Raw genomic sequence first — 5966 nt, forward strand, 5'->3', positions numbered from 1 at the left:
TGACATGTTGTACTGCACTCATGTCTCGTCCCATAAACCAGTTTCACCCTGCTCTAAAAAAACAGTCATTGCTTTTACTTGTATTTTTCTTTTTATTTGGGTTCATTTTCTACTGAATGCTGGTATACTCAACCTTTCTCTATTTTCTCAGCTCTTTAAGTGCATATAACTATTTTTGTCTCCAGATGATATAATGAAGATGATTATAATGATAAGGAATATTATATATAGATTATAGCACTGAGGATGACTATGAGGAAGTTGACAGTTATGATGATGATGATGTGATGATGATTATTTGGCATGCTTCTCTATGGGGCTCTGTGTTGCCAGTGCAGACTGGCTGCCTTTTGTACATAGCTGAGTGACCGTCAGCACCAAGAGTCAGTGCTGCTTCAAAGAGTAAAGATGCTCCAGCAGGGGGCGCTGTCACACAAAATAAAGCACAAACGCACACTGACGGCAGCTTGATGCTTCTAATGTAGCTGCAGAATAACTTTAGATCAAACAGACAATCCAGTCAGAGACATCAGCAGTTCATCAGTGTAGAAGAAGAACCAGCTTCCATTCAGATTATTGATCAGAGCTGCACAGTTAGGACTAAAATGAAACTGATGCCTCTAATAAATCATCATCTGTAAGAATCATCAAAGGTGAAATAAGGAACAGTGATTCATTGTGCAGCCCTGCATATAAACTACATGAAGTGTCCTCCTCTTGAGGCCACTGTGAGCTCTGCTGCCTTCCTGTTATTTAGTCAGATGAAGCATCACTGAGATGAGCTGGAGCCACTCTGAACTTCTGCCATCTTCTTTTTACAGTCACTGACTGAGCTGCACTGACAACACTGAGCCGGCTTCTCTTCATAGGGTGTCTTTCACTCTTTCCCCACTCTCTCTGTTTCCAACCTTGTTCCATCATTTCTCTGCAGTTGGCTCTTTCTACTTTCCCTTTGTCTCTTTTTGTCACTTTGGGTTTCTTCTGTATAATAATATTAATCCTCTAGCTCTCTGATTCTTCTGATTATTGCTCTGTTCTCTTACATGCTTCACGTGTTTCTCTAACTTCAAGAAAATGTGTTAAGGTGTTATCAATAAAATGACAGTTTAAATAGAAGGTTCAGCGTCCTTCTGTGTTTACAGACACATCAGACAGGCTTTGATGTATTTTACTGACAGAAAAAAAAGCAGGAGATTAATGAACTTGTTTTTCTGATATTTTACTTGGTCATCAGGTGAAAAAAACCATTTACAAGACTAAATCCTCAGTGTGCTGATGTGTGTTTCGCATCTAGAACATGAACGAGTCTGAAAACACTGAACACACAGCAGCTCCAAGTGGGAAAAAAAGGTCACGGGGGGAAAAAAGCACCAAATATTAATATATTATAATAATATATTAACTCATTCACTGCCATTGACGTCTATAGCCGTCAATGGCAGTGAATGAGTCAATGGGTTTAACTCATTCACTGCCAATGGCTGGCAGTGAATGAGTTAATATATATATTAAAATAAATAAAAAAGGATAACAAGATTAACCTGAAGATGGATAATTGCAACGATTGCAATGATTATGTGGCAAAAATTACAGATCTGCTCATATGCTCATCTTAGGTGTCTTTTTTTAAACTGTTTTCTGTTGGTTTATTCACAAAAGAAAAAAGAAAAAAAAAGGTCAAGGTTATTATCAAGGTTACTACAAACAAATTAAAAACTACACGAGAAAAGGAAAAAAACTGTTTAATTTTTAAAAAAAATCTAGACTTATTAAGAACAGAAATACTGGGCCTCCTGCCTCTGAGATATGCCCTCCATACAAAAATACTGAAACTAATAAAAGAAAAAGAAAAAAGAAATAGAAACAATTTTAAAACTAAAACTTAACTGAAATGAGCAAACCCAGGCTGGAAACTAAAATAAATGAACTCTAAGAACTTTGAAACAATTAAAACAGTTCTCTTAAAAATAATCAGTCTAATATTCAGATAATATGTCTGATATATATTGTACATTGACATTTCAATTTATCCTTATATACGGTATTTAAAAACATTATTAATAAAACTGTCAAAAAAGTTCTTAAGGACTAGGAAAAAAAAAATCACGTCGACCTCATCGTTGTTTTCAATAAAATCTCAGTCTGACAGATTTTGATATCAGAGGTTTTGGCGTCTCCTGCCTTTCCAACACTGAAATATGGGAAGAGTTTCTCAGTGAAAGTGTGCTCTCTGATCACCTCCTGTATTTCTAATGAGGAGGACTCTGGGGTTGCCGTGTCTTCTATCTCCGTCTTAGCCTCCCTAATTCTTTTCTCTGCGTGTCCAGTTTGTTCTGCATTTCTTTTGTGTCCTTCACCAGTTTCTGATCTTCCAGGACTTTCTCTTTTTCTTCCTCCAGATTTTCTGTCTGTGTTTTCTGATTCCACTGAGTTTCTTTCAGAGGGGCCTCGTGTTTCTGAAGCTTTGTGAGCTCGGCAGACAGACCGTCCTTCTCCTGTTTCAGGATCAGGATTTCACTGTCCCTCTGCCTAAGCTGCTCTTTCAGACGGTTCATCTCAAGGTCAAAGATGCTGGTCTTTTCCTGATCTGAACAAGTCTGTTCCTCTTTTTCTTCTCCAGCTTGGATCCCATATTGTTCCAGCTTGGTACGCATCAGTGAAATTTGGGCCAACAGCTGTTTGACTTGCTGTCTGGCTGTCTTTGAATCCTCTTTTAAAAGTTTATTTTCCGACAGAGTGTTTCGAAAGGCTTTCCTAAACTGAGTAAGTTTGTCCAGAACACTTTTTGGCAGAGTGCACCTAATATTTTCTTCCTTGCCTTTCTGAAGCTGTGCAAGCTCGGCAGACAGACTGTCCTTGTCCTGTTTGAGGATCAGGATTTCGCTGTCCCTCTGCTGAAGCTGCTTTTCCAGACGGTTCATCTCAAGGTCAAAGATGCTGGTCTTTTCCTGATCTGAACAAGCCTGAGCCCCTTTTTCGTTAGTGGTGCTCCTCATTTGCACTTTGCGTGACACTGACTCATCAGTGAGTTCTCCAGCTTGGATCTCATATTGGTCCAGCTTGGCACGCATCAGTGAAATTTGGCCGCCCATAAAGAACAGGCTGTCAGATTTTCTGACGTCATGGCCCCGTTCTCTTGGCTTTCATGTTTGAAACAGGCTCCGCCCTCCACAACGTTCCATATTGGCTCATTGAAAATAGATCCCGCCCACAAAGAACAGGCTGCCAGAGTTATACAATTAAATTCATATTTAGAAATAATAAAATAGAAATTATTGAAAAATATATTCATTTAAATTTATTATGATTCATCACTCTTCATTTATCCGAAAACCATTTTCACCACTTACTCAAAAGCCCTTCTCTGTGGTAGAAAACCTTTATTTTCCACGCTCACTTCACTTCCATCCGCCTCTATCACGTCTTTTGCCCACTCCGAGATTATTGCCTGTGCCCCTGTTGCTTACTCATAATAAGGTAGGAAGGAGAGTATTTCAAACCAGCGCTGACCTGATCTATTAATGTTTTCGACACACAGTTTACTTCTAACTGCGCAATTTTTAACAATGAAAAAATTACATCTTCATTTTCTTTATTGAAAAAAGCTGAACTCTCCTCTGTTTAGAAAAGAACGCAATTTTTTAAATCAGCCTTAAAACCAACCACACCGATAAAATATATTTGCTGTTTTAATAACGTTTAATTGCCACTGTATGAGCTCATCTTGTGTTACATCCTTGAGAGAGAGACCTGCGGCTGCCTCCTTCCTTTGGCTCCTTGGGTGTCTTTATCTGAGCATCACTTTTGCTTCCACTATGACGCCCCTGGTAGCAACATTTAACTTTCAAGGCTGTTTACAACCAGAAAAAAAAGTCTCAGTTTTGAGCGTAATCAGCTCTTAGTTATTCTGACCTCACCACAGCGCCATCGACACGACGTCTGTGTGCAGACTCATGACCAAGGAATTAATTGTGGATTTTAGGAATACCGGGAAACCCTTGACCCCTTTGACACTCATGGGGGTCAACGTGGACATTGTGGAGGACTGTAAATATCTCGGCGTACACATAAACAATAAATTTGACTCGGTCAAAAACACCACTGCACTTTACAGGAAGGGCCAGTGTCGTCTCTATTTTCTGAGGCGGGTGAGGTCCTTCATCTGTCGGAAAATGCTCAGAAATTTCTATGAGTCTGTTGTGGCCAGAGCTATCCTCTATGCTGTTGCATGCTGGGGCAGCAGGTTGAGCATTGCTGATGCCAACAGACTCAATAAACTGATCCACAAGGCCAGTAATGTTGTGGGTATGGAGCTTGACTCTCTTAAGGTGTCAGAGAGGTGAATGTTGTCCAAGATAAAGACAATGTTGGACAATACCTCCCACCCACTCCATGACATGCTGGCTAGCCACAGGAGCACGTTCAGTGAGAGACTGACATTACCAAAAAGCGCCACTGAACGACACAGGAAATCATTCCTGCCTGTGGCCATCTCCCTGTACAACTCCTCCATCTAACACACTGTAAACACTGCAATAGTTACATCCTTTTGCACATGCTCCTTCCTGCTTGGTAATGTTGCTGTCTATTTTCTGGATATATTTATTATTTGCTGATTTGTATATATTGTGCTATTCCTTATATTGACATATTGTATTGCTAATAATCTATTCTCTTTTTGTTTTTGTTTCTGTTTTTCTCATTGTCACTATACGAGAGCAACTGTAATCCACATAATTTCCCTAGGGATCAATAAAATATTCTGATTGATTCTGATGTCACAGGTATTAAAACACACGAGAGAGATGCTGGTTCATCACAGCCATAAATATGTTAAAAATGAAGATGTGTTCAGGTACCAGATTTAGTGCTATATGAGGTATTTTAATCAAAAAGGCTGCGAGACAGTGTTTGGATCCACGTTTTTCTATGTTGTCTGCAAATATCAAAAGTGAGGCTCAGTGTTTGTTGTTAAACTTTAACCTTACCTATTCCCTGCAATAAAGAAAACACATTTGTTGCAAAGTTCAGTTTGTTATAACAGTAAGAATAAGCTTACCTAGTTACACCTACAGTGAGTTTTGTAAATCATGCCTCTGACATATGCGCTCCATACAATAATAATTAAAAAAACTGAAACTAATAAAAAAAAAAACTAAACAAACTGAAACAATTTTAAACAATAAAAACTAAACTGATATGAGCAAACACAGACTGGAAACTAACTGAAGGAAACTAACTGAAACTAAAATCAATGAAGTAAAATAACTTTGCAACAATTAAAACAGGTCTCTCACAAATAATCAGTCGTCATGTAAACAATCCTGAGGAGTAATATAAATCGTGTCTGAGATTATTAAGTAACGACAGAATGGTGCAGCATGATAACCGTTAAAAAACAAGCAAACCAAAAGTTCAAATAAGACTCTTTGGTTTTATATGTATAATATAAACTGTACATGTCATGGTCCGCGGCCCGGCGTCCGAGCTGATGGGATGCCCACGCCCACGGGCGTGGCTGTTAACTCCACACCTGCATCCCATCCCAGGCGATCATCAGGTGGACTATTTGATCCAGCCCAGCCTGCTGCTCCACGCCAGTCCGTTAGTCGTCTCACAGCGGTAACGTACACCTGCGGGAAAGCGATTGTGAAAACTCTCATTTGTCTGAACGAGCGCTAATTCTGTCCTGTGCACTCAGATAACAGCTCGGCGTGTTTTTTGAGCCACCTGTCTGTCCACCTGCCCGTCTGGAGTTTGGATCGCCTTCAGTACTCGTCACCTCGACTTTCCTGGAACTCCCCCGCGGACCCTCACCCCTCCCTCCGGCTCCCACGGCCCCGCTTTCACCGTAAGACTCATACTCTCCCCCACGTATGCTGCTATTTCCCCGCGCCCCAATAATTCTTTTCCTTTTTCTGTTGCAGCCTCCCACAGTCCCGTTTTCGGCGTTCCTGCGCGACTCA

The sequence above is a fragment of the Haplochromis burtoni genome, unplaced genomic scaffold (assembly GCF_018398535.1).
Source record: "Haplochromis burtoni strain Fernald_Lab_line unplaced genomic scaffold, NCSU_Asbu1 Contig_2191, whole genome shotgun sequence".
Taxonomy (NCBI): domain Eukaryota; kingdom Metazoa; phylum Chordata; class Actinopteri; order Cichliformes; family Cichlidae; genus Haplochromis; species Haplochromis burtoni.